The 23,894-nt window shown below is 39.9% G+C and overlaps 2 protein-coding genes and 1 long non-coding RNA gene across 3 annotated transcripts in view; 2 read left to right on the top strand and 1 right to left on the bottom strand.

Annotated features, from left to right (window-relative positions):
• Positions 1 to 23,894, top strand: part of LOC122827331 (NLR family CARD domain-containing protein 3-like) — a 400,427-nt gene that overhangs the window by 261,460 nt on the left and 115,073 nt on the right. The gene's annotated exons all lie outside the window — the stretch shown is intronic.
• The window catches only part of LOC122827329 (NLR family CARD domain-containing protein 3-like), a 138,683-nt gene that overhangs the window by 4,664 nt on the left and 110,125 nt on the right, over positions 1 to 23,894 (top strand). The gene's annotated exons all lie outside the window — the stretch shown is intronic.
• Positions 1,058 to 22,951, bottom strand: LOC122827345. Its single transcript, XR_006370033.1, has 3 exons — positions 22,898 to 22,951; positions 20,074 to 20,079; positions 1,058 to 1,268 (listed from the first exon to the last, which is right to left on the bottom strand). It is a non-coding gene; the product is annotated as an uncharacterized LOC122827345 (long non-coding RNA).

The following is a 23,894-nucleotide window of genomic DNA, read 5'->3' on the forward strand; positions in this document are numbered from 1 at the left end:
ATCAACCAATCAGAACAATGATGACCATGGGAGTGGCTGGCATTGGGAAAACACTGTTAACACAGAAGTTCACTCTGGACTGGGCTGAAGGCAAAACCAACCAGAACATTGATTTCATATTTCCATTCACTTTCAAAGAGCTGAATGTGTTGAAAGAAGAAAAGTTCAGTTTATTAGAACTGATTCATAAATTCTTCACTAAAACCAAAGAAATCAGCAGCTTTGAAACATTTCAGGTTCTGTTCATCTTTGATGGTCTGGATGAAAGTCGACTTGATCTGAATTTCAACAACAATCCGTTCCTGACTGATGTTACAGAGTCCAGATCACTGGATGTTCTGCTGACAAACATCATCAGGGGAACACTGTTTCCTTCTGCTCTCCTCTGGATAACCACACGACCTGCAGCAGCCAATCAGATCCCAGCAAAGTTTGTTGACATGGTGACAGAGGTCAGAGGGTTCACTGACCCCCAGAAGGAGGAATACTTCAGGAAGAGATTCATAAATGATGAAGTGAAGGCCAACAGGATCATCTCCCACATCCAGAAATCAAAAACTCTCCACATCATGTGTCACATCCCAGTTTTCTGCTGGATCACTGCTAAAGTTCTGGAGAATCTGATGGAGACCAGAGAGGGAGGAGATCTGCCCAAGACCCTGACTGAGATGTACATAGAGTTCCTGAAGGTTCAACTGAAAATCAAGGAGGAAAAGTATGATAGAGGAAAAAAGACAAAATCAATCTGGAGTCCAGAGAACAGGAAGCTGATTGAGTCTCTAGGAAGACTGGCTTTTGATCAGCTGCTGGAGGGAAACCTGATCTTCTATGACAAAGACCTCAATCAGTGTGACATCAACATCAAAGATGCTGCGTTGTTCTCAGGAGTTTTCACTGAAATGTTTAAAACAGAGAGAGGAGTGAACAACATCTCCGTCTACTCCTTTGTTCATCTGAGCATCCAGGAGTTTCTGGCTGCAGTCTACATGCTCCACTGTTTCACCAGCAGGAAGTCAGAGGTGATCCAGACGTTCCTGGGAGAAAAATACAGAGAAACATCTCTAGATGAGTTCATGAAGAAAGTCATGAAGAAATCCCTCAGCAGTAAAAATGGCCACCTGGACCTGTTTGTCCGCTTCCTTCATGGTCTCACTGTGGAGTCCAACCAGAACCTCTTAGAAGATCTGCTGGGTCAGAGAGAGAACAGTCCAGAAACCATCCAGAGAATCATCACCAACCTGAAGGAGATGAACACTGATAGAATCTCTCTTAACCCATTTATGATGAACACTAATAGAATCGCTCCTGACAGAAGAATCAACATCTTCTACTGTCTGATGGAGATGAACGATCTCTCATTTTATCAGGAGATCCAACGGCTGCTGGATTCAGGGAAGAAGCTCTCAGATACTGACTGTTCAGCTCTGGCCTTCATGCTGCAGATGTCAGAGGTTCTGGATGAGTTGGACCTGGAGAAGTACAACACATCAGAATCAGGACGACTGAGACTGCTTCCAGCTGTGAGGAACTGCAGAAAGGCTCGGTGAGTCCAGATGTTTTCATTGTGTGAATGCTGATTCAGCAATATTGTCCTCCTGTTTCTTCTTCTTCTTCAAGTTGCTTCTGGATGTTTTTTAACTTCTTCCTTCATCCTCTGGACTATTTCAGCCATTCAAACATCTAAACATTCAGATCATCCAGATCAGCTGCAGCTTCTGGTTTTTAGACATTTTGATCATTTTAAAAATATTTAACTTTTTATCACTTTTCATGTTGAAATGAATAAAAACCTTCAGAACTCTAGAAAATCTATTTTCTCTAAGATCCAATCCGCCAGAGACACATTTTAACTTTAAACTTCTCTTCACTCATTGAGCCGCTACTCCATAATTCACCTTTTAGGATCTTTGACTGTTTTTATAAAATAATTGTTTAGGTTTGATGGAAACTTTAAAATAAATCCCTGCATTGTTGTAGTAACCATGGAAAGTAGTTAGAAACTTTGTGAACCAACCTTTCCTCCTCCCACTAGTTTCCTCTGAGTTTGTAAATGAGACCAAAATGTGTTGATTGTTGTCTGGTCCAGAAAAAGTTCTGGTTTCTGTCAGATCCTCCCAAAGCTCTGAGAACTCTGAGCTTCCAGAGCTGGAACCATTTTCCTCATCAACTCTTCATCTGCAGCCTTTGTTGAAGCTGTTAGCTGTCCTCCATGAAGACCTGGAGAGACATGAGCTTCAACTCTTTAGACATCCCAGCCTCTTCTAGTTACTGGAGAACTTTCACTGCTTCACCATGAAAATGCTGCTGGACCCAAACGCTCCGTCTCCTCCAGGGGTTTTGGTATTCAGCTCTTCAGGAGTTTAGCAACAATTTCTTCTGACATCCAAACCTTTGTTCCTCTGAGACGACGGACAGACCACTGCAGAGACATGGTTCCCTCTTCCAACCAGTTTGTCCCAGTTCCTCTCAGATCAACAGTCTGAGAGGTTCAGACCTGAAGCAGCAGCAGGACCGGTTCTGCTGCTGCTCTGCAGGACCAGAACAATCTGAAGCTTTTAGCTGCAGCAGGTTGACGACTGTCCACTTTCTACTTTGTTAAAGCATCAAATCCAGCAGATGAACGGAGACAGAACTGGGAGCATCATGTGTTTGGTTTCTGCTCCCAGTTTCCTCTGTGGCAGCATTTAATAACCTGCTGCTGGGAACTTTGTTTCTATAGAATATCCTACTATTATTAATGATGATGATGATTCTAGATGCTGCAGCAGATAATTGCTAAACAAACCCAGAGATGCCAGAGGTCCACAGCAGGCTGGACTTCCTGCTCTGCTCACTTCATTTCTAACTCACTTCCTGCCTGGTGGAAGATCTCAAGGAGCCAAAGGGTCTAGTCCAAGTCCCAGCTGTGAGCAGTTCCTCCTCCTCTCCATCATCTCCAGTAGTTTCCTTCATTCAGCTCAGTCAGCCTCTTCATCAGCTGCTGCAGCTCCTTTGAGGCTCTGATGCTGCAGCTCCATCAGATGCTGCAGAGAAAACTGAACTTTCCTTCACAGATGATAGAAGATCTTCAACATCTGACTGCAGCTGAAGGTCTGAGGACATGAAGCCTGGACCAGAACCAGAACCAGAACCTGGACTTTAACCAGGAACTGAACTGATTCTCTGTGGGGTCAAACTCAGTAAATTGAAGATCAGATGTTGATCAGATGATGACATCACTGTTATCATATTTTATTCTGTTATTGATCCAGATTGATTTTATTAGAATTGATTTTATTTCTTCTCTAATCACAGACTTGGTGGCTGTTCACTCCTAAAGGCTGAATGTAAAGTTGTGGCCTCAGCGCTGAAGTCCAACCCAGATCTGACTGAACTGGAAATAAATGAGATCAACATAGATGGAGGTGGAGAATCTGATCTGAAGCCTGTGGTTGAGATCCTGGAGAGTTCAGTCAGTAAAGTGAAGATACTGGGGTTTGTTTTCTCTACTAATCTAATAAAATCGTTCATTTATACTTTAGTCATTATTAGGCCTGTCACTATAAATGATAAATCAATTAATCGTACGATAAATTAAAACTATCCACGTCATTTTAATTATCGCCTTTTTCTCTTTCTGTTGATGACGCTGAATGAATAAAGGCTCCAGGTGTCCAGAAAGCACTTTGGTGCCAGTTCACACTACACGATCTTAGATCTGACGGACGATTTTCAAAACCTGAAAGATCACACATTAGCCCACAGAAATCCTTGGTATAACGGTTCGATTGGGTTCAATTGTGCCGTCTGATGTCCAACAATGGGCACAAAATAATGGCTACAAGTTCAGTGAACTCATTTTAAAACCAGGCATTAATCAATGCTTTACTACAATCTACCTGCAATTCATGTGGCTCTAGTGTCAGCGTAACGTCCTGACTGAATGAAAATCATTATAACCTATTTATGTCACGTTAACGACGAACAGCTGAAAAGTTACCGGTCCAACTCCTCCCCTCATCATTTCTATATTCTTTGCACCAAATGTTTTATAAACATTAATGTTGTTTCCACATATCATCTCCAATGTCCGCTGGACTTCGGGTTGCGCCGTGTCAGCTGTTTGGGATTCCCCTCTGTAATTTCCCCTCAGAAAGCAGGAGGAGAATCTGCGCTTTCTGATTGGCTACCTGTCACATTGAACAGGTTGTGTTAACGATCCCAGTGGGGAAAACCCCTGATTTAGATAGAAGAGGCCACAACGATCTACCGTAACACACCACACACTACAGGATGATCACAAGCAACAATCTTAGAACGATCAACGTTCTAAGATTGTCATAAGGGGAAAATGTAGGTGTGAACTAACATGTAGTGTGAACTATTGCATCAGGTAGTCGATGTTCCATCTTCTCTATTTAAATCTAATTATTACTGAAGGGCAGTATGGTAAACAGACTTCATAATCTGCACTCTTTTGGTTGAATGCAGTATTTATTTACACTTTGGTGTTTTTATTCAAGTACATTTTTGTTAATGGAGACTGAGAATCCATTTTATTTTGTTTTTTGTTGTTTTGTTTATTTTATCAGTTCCAGTGTTAAGTGTTCTTTTGAAAATAAAGTGTATTTATCTTTGGCAGGAAATCACATTAATTATTATGTCATTTCCATTAAATCAGTGTAAAAAGGTCTTCAAACAATATTATCATTTATCACAATAATTTTTGAGACAATTATAGCATAGCAGTAAAATTTGCCATGGTGACAGGCCTAGTCATTAGTTTAATAAATAATTTTATTCCAATATATTTTCTTTCAGAACAATCTGTTCAAATGACAGAATAAAAGCTCATAAACATTAAATAATGGCCTCCATTGACTTTCAGCAGCTTTAATAAGAACCCAAAGGCCATTAATGAACAAACTGACTGGTTCTGATCCAGTTACCAAGTCGGGTCTCCAGCTGATGATCAGGAACCAGCAGAAATAGTTCAACTCATCCAGGCTGATAGAAAAACTTTGAGTTTCTTTTTGATCAAATGTTCTGGTTCTGCTGGTTTGGACTCTTTAAACCAGTTTGTCTGGATCAGATGTTGGAATCAGTTCATCAAGTTTCTTTTACATTCAGGGAAATTAATTTTCTACATTTTTATTATTTATTTGTTCATATTTCAGTTTTAACCTGCATCCTGTTGGTTCAGCTCACATCTTTTATTCTTTATTCAGATTGCAGAGATGCAGTTTGTCAGAGACCAGCTGGACTTCTCTGTTCTCAGCTCTGAAGTCCAAACCGACCCATCTGACAGAACTGGACCTGAGCTACACCAACCTGGAAGATTCTGGACTGAAGGATCTCTGTGGTTTTCTACAGACTGAAGGCTGCAGACTGGAGAAATTGAGGTATTTTAATAATATAATTATTGATATTTCTGTGAATAATTATTTATAATTGATCATAAATCAAAGTTCATTTCTTCTGTTCTAATCAATATTTTCTGAGTTTGTTCCTGGACTTGGATCCAGAGTTTAATTTAGTCCCTCTGTGTAACTGAGTTGGACCCGCTGACCTGAGGTCAGAACAGGACAGCATTCGGACCCCCAGTGTGTAGAAATCCCCCTCATGTGAAGCAGGTCAAAGGTCAAGATGCAGAAAGAGAGAGAATGAAATCTCCCTTTATTGAAGATGTACAAATGCCACACTTAGTTTTAAATCTTCTGCTATTAGTTGATAATAATCCAGTCCAGGTTTAAAGAGTCCAGGTGGTTCAGTGTTTTAACTCTAGTAGATTAAAGATGCTGATAGTTGATTAAAATTAGGTGGAATCGCCCTTTATCCATTTCCTGAGTCAGAAGCTTCAATCAGAAACCAACTTCATCTTCGTCTGAAAAAATCCAGACAACTGAGTTTTTCTCTGAGCTCAACAGGCTGCAGGTTCTTCAGGACATGAATATTCTGGTCCCAGACATCAGAACCAGCAGAGACTGCAGCACATGAATGTGAAGCAGGTTGTTAGGAGAGGTTCTCCACATGCTCAGACTAAAGGTTCACAGTCTGACAGAGATGGACAGAGAAAGTCGACCAACTCTGGATGAAATGGTTCCTAGAAACAGGGACGTTTTCTGTGGACTTGACTGCCTGATCATATGGAGCTGCAGCACATGCAGGAGTTTGATGTTGGCAGGAAGCAAAACAAAAAGGAAGCAAGTGATGAGTTTCCATTTTAGTGTGAATTCCACTAATGGAGCAAATTCCAAGTCAGTCGTCCTCCAAACCACTGAGAGCAGCTTAGAGGAAAACCTGAGTTTGTTGTGACAGTCAGACTCTATCAGGATGACCACAGTCTTCTGGCAGAGTTTCTGGACATTAAGGAGACATAAATAATAGAAAGATAATTCATTAACAGTCCTGCAGTAAATACTGACTTTGTGAAGGTTTTGGTGTTTAAGTCATTTTGTTCAGACATCTTGATTCAGCTCTTATTTTGTAGGACAGGAAATGAGATCTTACCTTTATAATGTTTTATATGCAACAAGCTTCATCAGTTCACTGAAATCATTCTCATGTTTTACCTGGAAAATAGATTTAAAATGATTCATCTTCACAATCCTGTTGTTCCTTTATGATAATGTTCCCGTTTCTGCAGCATCTCTGATGAAGGATTCAGAACTTGAACTAAATGACCCTCATCAATCTGACAGAGAAAAGACTCAATATTTTCTAGTTGATAGTTCAGTAACTGAATCAGCACAAAATGAGAAAATGATCAACTTTCAGAATGTGAGCTGTAATGGAAATTGTAAAACGCTGAATTAGACGGATTGAAATAAACCCGTTTACATCTGTCATACTTATCAATGAGCTGCAGTTAAAATACAACCAGCAAGAAAAAATCATTAATAGATTAATGAACAAAAACTGGAGAGATAAAATATCTGTAGATAAATGATGGTACAGAGCAGTCAGATAATACAGAGTCTGGAAGGAAACATGGAGAGAAAAAAACATCCGACTGAATTTAAGATCCTGAGAAACTTTTAGAAAAACTTTGAGTTTCTGTTTTGATCAAATGTTCTGGTTCTGCTGGTTTGGACTCTTTAAACCAGTTTGACTGGATCAGATGTTGGAATCATTTCATCAAGTTTCTTTTACATTCAGGGAAATTAATTTTCTACATTTTTATTATTTATTTGTTCATATTTCAGTTTTAACCTGCATCCTGTTGGTTCAGCTCACATCTTTTATTCTTTATTCAGATTGATGGACTGCTGGTTGTCAGAGACCAGCTGGACTTCTCTGTTCTCAGCTCTGAAGTTCAAACCGACCCATCTGACAGAACTGGAGGTGAGCAGAACCAACCTGGAAGGTTCTGGACTGAAGGATCTCTGTGGTTTTCTACAGACTGAAGGCTGCAGACTGGAGACATTGAGGTATTTTAATAATATAATTATTGATATTTCTGTGATTAATTATTTATAATTGATCATAAATCAAAGTTCATTTCTTCTGTTCTAATCAATATTTTCTGAGTTTGTTCCTGGACTTGGATCCAGAGTTTAATTTAGTCCCTCTGTGTAACTGAGTTGGACCTGCTGACCTGAGGTCAGAACAGGACAGCATTCGGACCCCCGGTGTGTAGAAATCCCCCTCATGTGAAGCAGGTCAAAGGTCATTCAACCCAGTCTAGAAAAGTGAATTCCTGGAATCTGACAGGAACAAATCAATAATCAATGATTGATGCTTCAACACTTTGATCTGAACCTGGAATGATTTTAGTGACTAAAATCCTCCAACACAACACGACCCAGTACCAGGTTCTGGTTCTGGTTCTGGTTCTGAAGTCAGCAGGTCTTTATTGAAGCAGCAGCTTGTTGGCATTAATATTCATGAGAATCTTTAACTGGTTCTGTTGGACTGGTTAACCTGCATCCTGTTGGTTCAGCTCATCTTTTATTCTTTATTCAGATTGAATTTCTGCAGTTTGTCAAAGATCAGCTGTGATTATTTGGCTTCAGCTCTGAAGTCCAACAGCCTCCATCTGAAAGAACTGGACCTGAGAGAAAACGACCTGAAGGATTCAGATGTTCAGCAGCTGAAGGATCTTGTAGATGATCTAAAGTAAGTAAATGTTTGTAGTGATTTCATCTCCTGTCAGCATATTGAACTAAACCCAGTTAGCATCAAAGCAAAGATCCAGTGTTCCCAGTAAAGCTGCATCTTCTCAGTGGGAGGAGAATGGTTCAGGCTTCCTGATTGGACACAGAGACAGCAATCAGCCAATCAGAGGAGCAGCAGCTTGCTGTGTTCCTGTGTTTGTGTGGGTGTGAAGATGAGTGTTGTTGCTGTGTCCATGTCTCCAGGAAGTCCAGCTGGACTCCAGCGTCCAGCCGTCCAACATGTCTAGAGACAGTCAGTGGTCCTCATTCATCAAACTGTGGCAGCAGCAGATCTGATCTCAGATCTGATTGTTCTCTCAGTTCAACAGGAAACAACTGATCAGGTTCATCTTGGTCACAGCTCTGAGATCAGTCTGACTGCAGCCTGGAAACCATCGACTGGATGTGCTGCGTCACTGACTGCTGCTGGAGAGAGTCTGGAAACACTCACTGATCTGATCTCTCCTTCCTTCTTCTCTCTGCAGGTTCTGATCTCTGTAAAGTAGAGAATGATCTCTGTGTCCTGCTGATCCTCAGAGGTTGAAGCTGCAGCAGTTTGAGTCTAAAGAGACTCTGACTGGATCATGATGATGACCTCTGACCTCCAAGATTTTCCCCCTATTTATTTTCTCATGTCTGTCATTTAGTGTCTGATATTGTTTGTCTCTTTGGATCAATAAAGATCCAATTCAAACTGGGCTCCATTTAGAGGCTTGATGGAGTTTTGATCTGAACTGGATTCAACTGGAAAGTTTATCTTTTTTCTCTCTGGTTCATTTTCATCCTGGAACCAGAAATGGTCTGAGAATGGAAACATGGGAATCATTTCCAGTTCAGCTTTGAAGCCATGAAAGACACTTCAACCCTCTTTTCTCTGCTGCTTCTTCCTTCTGTTGACATGAAAATGTTCCTCAAAGCTCCTCAGAGAAAAAGATGCTTTACTGGAAACTGGAGAGAAACTTCAGCTTCCATCACAGAAACCAGTTGAACCAGTTTAGAACTGGATGTCCCACAGAAATCTGATTTTAGAGCAGTTTTCAGGAACATCCATAATTTGATGAAAAAGATTTTACATATTTTTATCTTTTTATTTTAGTTCTGAAAATCTGTCTATAATGAAGTTTTTCATCATAGCCATTGATTCTTTGTGCTTTAGTATGTCAGTTTGTTTTGGTGGTTTACCTTTTGAACTCCATATTTCATGTTTTAATTGTAAAACTTTAGAACCCGATGTGGCCCATCATTGCTGTTTACTGTGATTTTACTGATTTATTCAGGCCTCAGGGAATTAGTGGGATAATGAGGTGATTGGGTCATTTTATTTTTTAAATATTTCTTTTAATTTAATGTGTGTTGCTGGGTGTTTAATGATAAACCAATACAGTTTTTATTAATGTTCTTTGTTGGAGTTTTTTCTATGCAGCTGACTGTGGACAGATAGAGTAACGGCATCTTTATTTTAGTCTTCTATACCGTTTAGCTTACTGTATTCAGATCAGGAAAGATCTTAAAATTTGTATTTTTTTTTAGTTTTTATCTTTAGTTTTACAGTTTCATAAACAGAAACATTCTTTTCAGTTGATGTAACAATTTTTTAAGCTTCTAGTTAAGTAGGGTGACCAAACGTCCGTATTTCACGTCCTGTCCCGGGCGTCCCGGGTTTTTTTTAGAAAGTGGGGAAATGTCCTGTTTTTTAAATTACCTTCATTGGACCATTAAATTTACAGGCACTGCGCACGGCGCTGCGTGTGACATAATCCCTGAGCCGCGTCAGTGCGGAAGCCCTGCGTGGCTGTCAGTACGCCAACAACATGCCAAAGCGCAAATGTATGTTTACCGACAATTTACAAAAGAGTTTCCCCATTTGCCGTACAACCAGAATTACGAAGGACATGGGTTCAAATCCGGAGAGACACTGATGGAGGGTGAAAAGCACCACCATCAAAATAAAATTGGAAACAAGGGCTTAAAGAGAAAAATGGAATACTTGAAATATAAAACAAAATATTTTGGAAAACTTAGTGTCATATTTCTTTTCAACATGATAAAAACCACTGACAATAAAGGAAAAATTATAATTACTTGCATAAAATTAAGTGCTCTGACAGACCTGGAGTGTTGTCATATCCTATCATAGTTCACCACCAGAGGACAGTGAACACTTATAATCAACCATTATATTCCAAGATAACCTCACCAGGTCACTGACCAGCAAAGAGTCAACAATCTTCCCAGTTATATCTCTGTATATCCAGTTATATCTCACCAGCAGGATGCCTGGTGGAGAGGTTGGAGGTGCTGCTCTGCAAACACAAAGATTTCATGTTCAAGTCCTGCTTATGTTCAGATTTGAGTCAGCTGATTGTGTAGTTGAATTTTAATTGTTCAAGCATAATTATAAATCTCCATAGACTAAAACTTGGAAGTTCATTTTGATAGTTATTGATCACCAAACTAAACCTGTTGTTGCACAACTGTTTAAATCAGAATTGCTTTTAGAGTGTTGTAAAGATTTATGGTTAAATCTTTAATGACAGTAGAAAGCTATTCTGATGGATCCGAGTCATCCAATCAGGACAGACCTTGTTTTCCTCCATCAGCTGCAGATTCACTTCACCACCATCAGAACTAACTACTTCAGTCACTCACACCATCAGCTGCACTTTGTATTGTGTAGAGCTGTTTGGATGTTGAGAGTTTGGTTTGTTCCTGTTTTTACTGCCTGCTGTAAAATTAATTGTCACCAGGATAATAAAGAGGAATCGACCTTTGACTCTTGCAGTAGGGTTGGCAGCATGAAGGTTAATGTTTAAAGAAGTGACGGCAGTCAGAAAATGATTTGTCAAGAAATGAAGCCAAATGTTTTCCAGACTAGAAATAAAGACAGAAATATTAAAGCTGAACTAAAGCGATCAGATCTCCTCCCAGAATTTCTGCTGAGCATTTTCTGTTTTACAGAACTACTTCCTGTATCGATAAGTTGACAGAAAGTGACCTAAAAATTAGACAAACCCTGAAAAAGTTTAAATCTGAGCTCCGAGTTTTCCAGCTCTGCTCACTGTTGATTCAAAGGGAAGGAGACATTAAAGTTGTTTAAAATCACCTGGGCAGTGGGCGGAGCCACAGGGCCAGTCAGGTATCAGATCAGGAGAAATGGGGTCAAAGTTCATATAGCAACAGAGCAGAATCTGGATCAGGTGAGTGTTCACTTCTTGTTTTCCTCTCTCTGGGTTTTCTCTCTGTGGAGGAACCAGAACCAGAACTCGGCCCGGTACTCCTTCAGCTTCAGCTCTTTATAACTTCACAGGAAACAGACGAAGCTTTTATTTTCTGACAGATGGACTCAAACTAACAGAGAAGCAGGAAGTTCAAACCTTTGAACAGTGGGACTCTTGGACCAACTCGTTTATCCTGATAAAGTCTCTTTAATCGTCTCTCTTGGAGAAATTTGACTGTAGGTTGGTTCTGCTGCTTGTGTTGTACTCTTCCATATCATCACCAAAATAATCAATACATTTATAGATTAATATGAACATTAAATAGATTAAAATCAAACAGCTGCTCAAACCTCTAATGCTTTATTGAGGAGCAAAACTGAGGAGTTTATCTGGTAGTTTGTTCTTCTGGACCTGTTCCTCTCAGACTGTGTGTTCATTGATAACTTTACATGATAAAGGTAAATTTATCAACTTTGAACCTCTTGATAACTACCGGAAATTCTGACAGAGGAAATCTCTGCTGCTCGGTCCTGAGTTCAGGAAAACATCCTCAGAGTTTAGAAAATGATCTGTTAAAATCCTGTCCGCCTGCTGAGGATGATCTGTTTCAACAGATCAGGAGGAAACAGAGGAGCTGTCCTACCCACAATCCTCTCTGCTGATTTTATCATTTAAATCTGATTTTACACTCAAGTTACCAAAGCAGCATGTAACACTCTGCCGTAAAAATCCTCTTAACATCAAACCTCCAGAGGCTGCAGAGAAAGTTTGCTGTTTGCCAGTTGAGGTCGACATCAAGGTCAACTCCCAGCTGTTTGAAGGAGAGTGTGATGTCATGCTGGTGCACAGCCACCAGGAGGCGCTCTCCGGCTGAGCTGAGATCCAGCAGCATCTCCACTGTTTGATCTGTGTTAGCTTGGAGCTGCTGAGCTTCACACTCCTCCACTGGGTCTCTGAGGGAGAATTTGTAGTCAGCAGACTGAGGAGAACATCAGAAAACACCTCAACATGTTGATGTGGCAGAGAGACAGTCATTGGTGGAAAATGTGACCTGATGCTGACCCTGTGCTGCTAATCAGCCAATCAGAGCAGAAAGAGTTCAGTTCAACCTGCAGTGGCTGGAAGAAGGCAAACAATGATCCCAGTTCATTCAACTGGTTCCCATTCAGCTGGATTCGTTGTTCAGAAGGACGTGAGGCTGAACGGAGAGAAAAGTTAAAGTCAGTAGAAAGCAGGACCTGCTGAAGTGCAACTGATTCTGGGTTAACTGGTCCAGTTTGTGTCCGCTGAGGTTCTGCTGTGAAGTAATGCTACTGTTGCCATGGTAACAGCTGCTGGTCTGCTCCTCAGGTGATGCTGATGTTCAGCCTGTAGTTTTTTTACTGCTTCTTCTTCATGATCGGGTCTCTGAGGTTCTGACTCTCAGCAGAACATCTTCCTCTAAACCAGATCTGGACCTGAACGGTTCCAGAACCGCTGCTCTCTAACAGGAGCCGCTCCGAAATGGCAACAAGCCGCTGAGTTCAGGACCAACACTTCACTGCTTCATAGGAAATGTTCACTCCTTCATTCACTACAATTTAGAACAGGAAATAATATTAGCTACCATAACTATGGAGATGACTCACAGCTCTACATTACGATGTCACCAGGTGACTCAGAACCCATCCAATCACTGAAGAAATGCTTAGAACAGATAAATGTGTGGATGTGCCAAAACTTTCTCCAGGTGAACAGAAACAAAACTGAAGTTATTATCTTTGGACCTAAAGAGGAACGATCTAGAGCAGGGGTGGGCAATCCTGGTCCTGGAGGGCCGGTGTCCTGCAACTCTTAGATGTCTCCCTGGTCCAACACACCTGAATCCAACAGCTGAATCACCTGCCAAGTGCAGTCAGGTTCTCCAGAGTCCTGCTAATGACCTCATTATTTGACTCAGGTGTGTTGAAGTAGAAACACATCTAAACGTTGCAGGAGACCGGCCCTTGAGGACCAGGATTGCCCACCCCTGATCTAGAGTCAGTGCACAGCTTCAGTTATTACAACTAAAAACCAGCGATCAGGCCCGAAACCTGGGAGTAGTGATGGACTCTGACCTGAACTTTCAGAGCCACATAAAGACAGTCAGAAAGACGGCCTTCTATCACCTGAAGAACATTTCCAGGATCAAAGGACTAATGTCTCAGCCAGATCTAGAGAAACTAATTCATACGTTTATCTTCAGCCGCATTGATTATTGCAACAGCGTCTTCACAGGTCTGTCCAACAAATCAATCAAACAGCTGCAGCTGATCCAGAATGCTGCTGCTCACGTTCTCACTAAAACCAGGAAGATAGAGCACATAACACCAGTTTTAAAGTCCCTCCACTGGCTCCCTGTAGCTCAAAGAATAGACTTTAAAATACTGTTATTAGTTTATAAATCACTGAATGGTTTAGCACCACAATACATTAAAGATTTGCTGCTGTTGTATCAACCTTCCAGAACTCTCAGGTCATCCGGTTCTGGTTCTGCTCTGCATCCCCAGAACCAGAACCAAACGAGGAGAAGCAGCATTCAGCATCTATGCACCACAAATATGGAACAAACTTCCAGAAAACTGAAAAATAGCTAAAACACTGACTTCTTTGAAATCTCGACTAAAACCCACCTGTTTAGGATTCTATTTGAAATTTTAATCAATTACAAATGTAATGATGGAACTTGACTTAATGTCATGTTTTGATTGTTGATTCTACTTTGCAATTGCACAAAAATCCGTGAGTGACGGTGGAGTCCCAGAGCGAAATTCCGTGAAAGAGGTGTACTGAGCCTCTTGTTGGAAGCGAATGACTGAGGGTCATTGCGCGTAACACAAACTCTGTAAATTCTAGACACTAACAGGTACCATAGAATTGCAAAAAATCTGTGAGGGACGGCAGAGTCCCTGCTCAAAATTCTGTGAAAGAGGTGTACGGAGCCTCGTGCCAGAAGTCCATTGAAAGGTTGTTTACATCGTTTTAAACTTCGTGACTGTGAGCTGAGTGGGAATAAAAATAGCAATAGGTATTTTGTTCCATATAACACAGTAGGAGTGTAACCGGTAAACCTTTTATGGATGCAAACTCGACTAAAAACCAACCTGTTTAGGATTGTATCTGAAACGTAATCCGTTACAAATTTATTGATGGAACTTGACTCACTGTCATGTTTTGATTGTTGATTCTATGTTGCATTGTGTTTCTGTGTTTGATTTGATGTAAAGCACTTTGAAATGCCTTGCTGCTGAAATGTGCTATACAAATAAAATTTGATTGATTGATTGATCTGACCTCAGTCTGGATGTTTCTACAGACCAGGAACAGGATCCAGTTCAGACCTTAAAACAGCATCATGGAGGAGTGGACGACTAAAAGTTATCAAGTTTATTAGTATAAGACATTACGGCAACAGTTTAAAGTTTTACATAATAAACAAAAATACAACATTACATTACAGTGGAAAAATAGAGAAAAGTAAAAAAAGTTATAATACAGAAAAGAGTCTGAACAGGCTAATGGTTTTTAGTCTTGATTTCAGCTGTTTTGCCGTTTTCTAGAAGTTTACTCCAGATTTGTGGTGCATAGAAGCTGAATGCTGCTTCTGCATGTTTGGTTCTGGGGATGCAGAGCAGAATCAAAACCAGAAGAACTAAGGGGTCTGGAAGGTTGATACAACACCAGCAGATCTTTAAGATGTTCAGTAATTTATAAACCAACAACAGTATTTTAAAGTCTATTCTCTCAATGGAAGGAGTTTAGAACTGGGTGATGTGCTCTATCTTTCTGGTTTTAGTCAGAACGCCAGCAGCAGCGTTCTAATTTATGTGATTGTGAAGGTCAGAAACGCTTATCATGTTTTCTTGTTTTGTTTTTGGCAGAAGCTCTTTGTTGCTGATTGAAAGACCAAAAATTTTGATGCCAAAATTCCAGATTTATTAAGACAAAACTCATCTGACTTCAAGAGTTGTTTGATTCTCAGAAATCTGTGAGGTTGTGCTGGAATCAGGTTCATCTGATCCTCTGAATCTATGATGGGAACCAGCTTTCTGCTTCACAGGACAGTTACTGGAAATTAATCACTGGGACTGACTGGTTCTGGTTTCTCTCTCAAGATGTCCAGAAGATGGAAGATCTGGATCTGAAAAAGGACAGAGCAGAACCTCCAGGATCCATCTGTCCCTCCATGAGGAGTGATGACTCCAAAGCAGAACCTCCAGAGTTTAGTACTGAACCTGGACCCTCAGACATAAAGTAAGAAACCAGTTGGATGATGGATGAAAATGTTGCAAAAAACAAAAAAATTATGTGAAGAGCAACAATTCAGAGATTATATCTTGATAACACTAGATCCACTTTAAATACTGGAAATATTTAGACTTTAGACTTTACACTGACTTTATTATCATTTTGTATGCACAGGGTGAATACAGAACGAAATTTTGTTGCATACGACTCAGAACAATGTATTGAGGTTCCCATATTATGAGGTTACTCCAGAATAAAATAAATACACTATAAACTATAAATATAAAAATATAAAGTGCAGGAATGACAACAAAATAGAAGTTATTTAGCTATGTACATGTGCAAGTTATGAAGTGGAGACCAGTTTTTGAGTGCAGTCCAGCTAAGAGTTCAGCGGTCTGATGGCAAGTACGAAGTGGGAAAAAGCTGTTTATATTATTAAAGCTGTTTATAAATATTGGGCCCAATTTGTATACTGGGAACACTGTGCCCAGTTTAACAGGTAGGCTGACGACCGGGCCACAGCCACTGAGTTTCAGCAGCTCCGAACAGAAAGGTCAAAGGTCAAAGCAGCTGGGCTGGCCTCCTGGTTCTACTTCCTGGTCGGTTCTTGGGTTCTGGTCTTTAATGACTCAACATCAGCTCCTCGTACTAACTAAAGGCTTTGGTTCTGATATGATGGACCAGATCCTCTGCACTTCACCTTCTACCACTAGATGGTAGCAGTGTGATGCTGTGCAGTGCATTCTGGGCTTTGTAGTTCTATTAATGGATATTATAGAAGAACTTTGTGGAATAATTCCTAGAAATATGATCTGATCAGCTCCAAACTGGGACATGAGCCTGTTGTTCTGCAAGTTCTGCTTTGACCCATGTGACCCAGACCAGTAGAACCAGTTCTGGAGAAAATGTGAAGTTTGACCCAACAGATCAGTCTGAATGTTTTATTCTGGAGCTTTAAACCTTCTGCTTTTCTGTAGCTGTTTGTGTTCAGAGCTTCCTCTCTGGTTTTTATCTCAGAGTTTCTCACTGATTGATGTGATCTGAATAACAACATGTTTGTGTTTCAGAGGGCAGAACCAGAGATGGAGAGCAGAACCTCCAGGATCCATCTGTCCGTCCATGAGGAGTAATGTCTCCAAACAAAAACCTCCAGACTTCAGTACTGAACCTGGACCATCAAAACCAAAGTAAGAAACCTGGTGGATGTGACTCTGCAGACATCAATCAGGGTTTAAATTTGATTCTGATTAAAAACTGATGCAGGAAAAAAAAAAAAAAAAAAAGCTAATTTAAAACATTTTAGTTTAATAATGACCTAAACTGGGTTTTGGGAGACCAGAATCAATTGTGGAGAAAAAACTAAATATTTTCCTTTGTGTTTCTGAAGCTGCAGCAGCTTCCAGGTTCCACAGAGATCTGGTGTCTGTGGGAGTGGGAACAATAACAGTGATGATGGGACATTTATAGAAGCACAAGCACTTCCTGTTCCACCATCACATTCACAGAACTCATTTCACTCACATCAACCAGCTGCAGATAGAAGGTTAAGGGTCAGACTGGAGACCAAAATCTGATTAAACTCTATTTTCCTCATAACAAGTGAAATAGTCTCCTAAAAGGCTCAAATATTAAATCTCAGAAAACATAATTATGTCCCAGACCAACTGTCAGGCTGAATTCACTAAATAAATGTCAGTTTGATTCACATCAACCATCCAGCATAAACTGGAACAAAGAAAACTCATTTACCAAGAAACTGTGCTTTAGATTCATCAGAGCTGATCAACATATCAGAAAATTATTGGTTATCACAAAATCACTGAACACACTGTGATTATTATGAACTGCTTGGAGTGCAAAAAATATAGATAATTATTGAAGGCGTTCTGTACCTCTACTTTATTTAGTGACTCTGTTTAATACATAATAAATGTTTTAGAGTGTATGGTGGTACTGGGGTTAATCCTTGATGTGAAGGTTGTGGGTTTGATTCCCGTCTCAGACCATTTGCTTCATATCTTCCCCTATTTTCTCCATCCTCATACTTGTTAAATTACTGTTAAATATCAACCAATAGAGCTCAAAATGTTGACAGTTAACCCTCAGTATAACAGCTGAATAAAACAACTTATTTATATTGAATCAGACATTTGGGTCAACTTTGTGGTTCTTGGTACTGATTCCAAACTCTGATCTTTTCTGTAAATTCACCAATAAACCCAGATGTTTTCAGATGTTAAAATGTGAAGATTAATATTAGACTGTAGAGATTATTATTTTAATAATCAGGACAAAAAAAACTGACAAAGTGAACAGAACCAAAGTCCAAAGGATCATCACAAAGTCAGATTTAGTGGACCCAACTTTATATGACTAATAAAAGACAAGAACTTTAGATGACTTGTTGTTAGCTCTGCTAGCATGTCCACATGATGCTCTGCCACGGTATAAAGCTCTTTATAAAGATCCCAAATCAATGCAAACTGGGGCTGAGTGGTGTTTACTGGTGTTCCACCATTAAAGAAGGATCCGATTTTCTCCACAGGAATCCAGATTAGAGTCAGTTTTTGTTTTTTCAGCCTCTGATGGATCAGTTTTCTACTGTGGCTCAGACAGAATAATGATTATTGTCCCAGAACAGATTCAGATGGACAAATACAATTGTATTATATCTGTTATCATTATTGGTACCAGATATTGTTTATTGTGGACCTTCATGAACATCTTCAGCTCCAGCCTGTTGCTAGTGAACTATTTCAGCGATGAAGAAATGTCTTCACAGGAGCAGCTTTGGTGAGGAGGAGCCTCCATCCTGCTGTGGTTTGTCTCAGAATGTTCTGATGGATCCGGTCTTGACCAGCTGCCCCCAGTATGGGAAACAACCCAGAACAGGATCTGGACCTCTGACAGCCAATCAGAGCAGCTGTGCTCCAGGTGAGACTGAACATCTCCAATCAGAACTTCATTCTATCGTCTCTGTGGAACCAGATCCACGTCTTTAGTTGATATTTGGAAATTTAAGGTTTAAAAGTGTTTTTGTGGTCAGTTGTTTCAACTGAATCCAGCTGGTGTAACTGGAACTTATGTCTTGGTAACTGGGCTTAATAAAGTCCTCATTTAATTTGAGCCTGTTCAAAAAATGGACACAAGATAAATGTATAAATTTAACTTTTTATTTTGTTTGTTTTTAAAATTATAAGTGAAGACTCTTACTCTGAAGGGTCATGTTGCAGCATAACATGTCATCAGCTCTAAATAAAACAAACACTTCATAGAATCAATTTGATTATTTCTACAGATAATTTTATTTGTGTTTCAGCACATTATGATGTTAAGGGGAATGAAATAGCAGAAAGGAGAGCAGCAATCGGGTATTGATTGATATTAACGTTACGATTAGCATAACAGAAATAAAATGTATAATAAAATAAAAAAAGAGAGGTGGCAAAAGTTATAGGTCAGCAAATTGCCCAGCTGCCAACATGGTTATTCTGACCTTGAAAAGAATTTTTGTTCTACTTTTATTGGTTATTACACCAGGCCTTTAAGGTTCTGCTGGAAAATTGGAGAATCCAATTTGGGAAATGACTAAAGGACAATTCCACGTATTTTCTCACTACTTTGAGCATCTTTAATGTGATCTACTGTGGCACTCATTAAAAACGCATCAGATTGTTGCTATGGTAACCAAACAATCTAACTATGAAGATTGTTTGTTGACCACCAGTGCATGATGGTCAAAGCATCATGTACTGCTACAAAGTAAACTTGCCAGCTCCTTAAAATCTTAAGGATTTTAAATAATTTAAAATCTTTGAATTTTTGTATGTTGAAACCATTAAATCAAATTGAGCAGCATTGATAATCTCAATAAACAAAGGTTACATTTCTATATCTATGGTCTGTGTTACAAGGTAACATTTATGTGCCCCCTTGAAGGCCTGAGGGGTCTTATGGATTTAATTTGGATTTAACAGAAGTGCAAATAATTGATATTCATTTTAATAAAATTTTTTTCATTTGTTGTTTTTAAGACTCGATAGCTGTGGTTTTAAATATCATTTCACTGGTGATGTTTTCCTGTAACAAATAATTATTCAGTAATATTTTGACATTTCCTGTCAACTTAACATCTTTTAATACAAAAACATGGTGGACGCCTCGGCGCCCCGACCGCCGGGCTGAACAGGATTTCTGGGGGAAAACCCTGGAAATAAAACGACCTCAGCTACAAACTCCCTGCTGAACTTCTAAAAACAGTAACAGGTCAGAAGTGACATACAAGGTAACATTAGTTAAACTCAGCTATGTTTTATTAATAATCACTGTGTAACTAAGGTTTCTATGTTTCAATAGAAAGTGACATTAAGGAGTTGTCCAGACTTTTAATGTTCCGTCGACACGTTCTCAAATTGATTGCCAAATAACTGTTACCTGAACAAAAACATCACCCTGATCTTTGGTCAAAGCATCATGTACTGCTAATACTGCAGACACTTCACAGTCAGATAGGAACTGAGTTTCCAGTTCACTCAATGGGGGCTGCATCCTGAAGGTTTTAGTGGTTGACAAAAGAAGATTACAGACTGTAGACTGACCAGGGCCAGTCCAAGCCTCCATGGGGCCCTTTGTTTCTGCTAACAATGTCGACTAACTGCAATCAACAGTTAGAATATTAGATCATTCGCTCACCTGCTATAAACTTATTGCATCTCTGACAGTGCTGTTTACATTATATCTTATGCATGTATAATATAGGATACATTTATAGGCCAGTCGATTTCTGGGCACCGATTTCCTTAATTTTGGAAGATTGTGATCTGCTAATACTTACATGTGAAGCCCATCTTATCCCCTGATCTTATTTTCGTCAGCAAAGTTTTAAAAATCGGCCTCGATCTTCTTCTGCTCTGCAGTGAGAGGTTTGACTGACAGATCGGCCCACCAGGTCATGTCTGAATGTTTACAGTTAACAATATTCACTCCACTGTTGCCAACTCACTGACTTTCTTCCTGTATTTAGCAAAATTTCAGACAAAAAAATGGTATCGGCCAAAATCAATATGGGCAGGTCAGGTTTTTTAAAGATTGGTAATCGGCCAGAAAGCTGCAATCGGTGCAGCCCTACACACGTATTCATGACATTCTTTGATTAAATTAATTTCTCTTAAGCATAACTCCAAAAGCTGAAGAATTAAATTTATACCAGGTGAATCTTCTTTTCTTTCTCCCTGAAGGATAAGTCCTTTTTTGAGACATTGTTTTGCCAACTTATCTTCTGACCGGAGCTTTGGACGTTTGGATCCACTCTGCACAGCAGCTCATGTTACCGGTGAAGCGTGCAGTACCTACCGCGACCACCAGGGGGCTTCAAGAGCAATTTTTTTTTTCTTTTGTCCATAAAATAATGATTTCTACATTCATTATCAAATATATTGTAAAAACAAATCACTTCATGTTGAAACTGTGTTTTTGTTGTTGTGATGACATAGAAATCATTATTTTAAAAAAATCAGCTTCACTGAGGGGCCCCTTGGTGGCCCTGGGGCCCTAAGTGGCTGCTTAGTTTGCTTTTGCCTTGGGCCGGCCCTGAGACTGACGTTGGAATAACTTTCATTGAGTTTTCTCTAGTTATTGAATTATGTTTCCTTCATAGTTTATGTAGAAGAACCAAACTGGCCACTTTATTAGTCCAGTTACTTGTTAGAATATTGCAAATTATTTTTATTTTGTTTGTTTTTCTTTGTTTTTTCAGATATTGTTGCTCAGTATCAGCCTGACCTTAAAGAGTTTCTGAAGATGAAGTTCCAGAGTCTCTCTGAAGGCGTCGCTGAACATGGAAATAAAACCGTTCTGAACCAGATCTACACAGAGCTCCACATCACAGAGGGGTTAACTAGAGAGGTCAACCAGAAACATGAGGTCAGACGGATTGAAACAGCATCCAGGAAACAAGAAACAATCAGAAGAGAAGACATCTTTAAAACCCCACCTGGAAGAGATCAACCAATCAGAACAGTGATGACCATGGGAGTGGCTGGCATTGGGAAAACACTGTTAACACAGAAGTTCACTCTGGACTGGGCTGAAGGCAAAACCAACCAGAACATTTATTTCATATTTCCATTCACTTTCAGAGAGCTGAATATGTTGAGAGAAGAAAAGTTCAGTTTATTAGAACTGATTCATAAATTCTTCACTAAAACCAAAGAAATCAGCAGCTTTGAAACGTTTCAGATTCTGTTCATCTTTGATGGTCTGGATGAAAGTCGACTTGATCTGAATTTCAAGAAGAATCCGATCCTGACTGATGTTACAGAGTCCAGCTCACTGGATGTTCTGCTGACAAACATCATCAGGAGGAAACTGTTTCCTTCTGCTCTCCTCTGGATAACCACACGACCTGCAGCAGCCAATCAGATCCCAGCAAAGTTTGTTGACATGGTAACAGAGGTCAGAGGGTTCACTGACCCCCAGAAGGAGGAATACTTCAGGAAGAGATTCAGAGATGATGAAGAGAAGGCCAACAGGATCATCTCCCACATCCAGAAATCAAAAACTCTCCACATCATGTGTCACATCCCAGTTTTCTGCTGGATCACTGCTAAAGTTCTGGAGAATCTGATGGAGACCAGAGAGGGAGGAGATCTGCCCAAGACCCTGACTGAGATGTACATAGAGTTCCTGAAGGTTCAGCTCAAAATCAAGGAGGAAAAGTATGATAGAGGAAAAAAGACAAAATCTATCTGGAGTCCAGAGAACAGGAAGCTGATTGAGTCTCTAGGAAGACTGGCTTTTGATCAGCTGCTGGAGGGAAACCTGATCTTCTATGACAAAGACCTCAATCAGTGTGACATCAACATCAAAGATGCTGCGTTGTTCTCAGGAGTTTTCACTGAAATGTTTAAAACAGAGAGAGGAGTGAACAACATCTCCGTCTACTCCTTTGTTCATCTGAGCATCCAGGAGTTTCTGGCTGCAGTCTACATGCTCCACTGTTTCACCAGCAGGAAGTCAGAGGTGATCCAGACGTTCCTGGAAGAAGAATACAGAGAAACATCTCTAGATGAGTTCATGAAGAAAGTCATGGAGAAATCCCTCAGCAGTAAAAATGGCCACCTGGACCTGTTTGTCCGCTTCCTTCATGGTCTCACTGTGGAGTCCAACCAGAACCTCTTAGAAGATCTGCTGGGTCAGAGAGAGAACAGTCCAGAAACCATCCAGAGAATCATCACCAACCTGAAGGAGATGAACACTGAATATATCTCTGCTGACAGAAGAATCAACATCTTCTACTGTCTGATGGAGATGAACGATCTCTCATTTTATCAGGAGATCCAACGGCTGCTGGATTCAGGGAAGGAGCTCTCAGATACTGACTGTTCAGCTCTGGCCTTCATGCTGCAGATGTCAGAGAAGGTTCTGGATGAGTTGGACCTGGAGAAGTACAACACATCAAAATCAGGACGACTGAGACTGGTTCCAGCTGTGAGGAACTGCAGAAAGGCTCGGTGAGTCCAGATGTTTTCATTGTGTGAATGCTGATTCAGCAATATTGTCCTCCTGTTTCTTCTTCTTCTTCAAGTTGCTTCTGGATGTTTTTGGTCTTTAACTTCTTCCTTCATCCTCTGGACTATTTCATCCATTCAAACATCTAAACATTCAGATCATCCAGTACAGCTGCAGCTTCTGGTTTTTAGACATTTTGATCATTTTAAAAATATTTAACTTTTTATCAGTTTTCATGTTGAAATGAATAAAAACCTTCATAACTCTAAAAAATCTATTTTCTCCTAAAGATCCAATCAGTCAGAAATACTTTTTTTTGTTTTTTTTTTGTTTAATATATTTATTGTTTTCCACAAATTAACAAAACTGCAGGGCAGTTATCAAAATATAATGATATCCGGAACATCGATCAGACTGAGATGACCAGTTGGCGTCGGCATTGGGATCTTCTACATTGTCATCATCAGTGAATGAATCCAAACAAGATTGCAGTTACAGATAAATTCCAGAATACAACTGTCCAACTATCATTTATGTAACCAGAAAATAAACAACAAAAACAGTGATACCCCGACCCAACCCGACCCAAGTTATTAAGGATAGAAGATAGAACAGCAAAAAGATAGATGGGGGGAAACAGAAAGAAAGAAAAGAAAAAAAAGTGAAGGTTAACATGTACAACTAAAACAAGTTAGATAACTAAATAAAATATTCAGCTCCTCCGCATACCGCTGGAAATGAGTGCATCAGGGTGTATTAAGTT

This window comes from Gambusia affinis, linkage group LG24 (assembly GCF_019740435.1).
Source record: "Gambusia affinis linkage group LG24, SWU_Gaff_1.0, whole genome shotgun sequence".
Taxonomy (NCBI): domain Eukaryota; kingdom Metazoa; phylum Chordata; class Actinopteri; order Cyprinodontiformes; family Poeciliidae; genus Gambusia; species Gambusia affinis.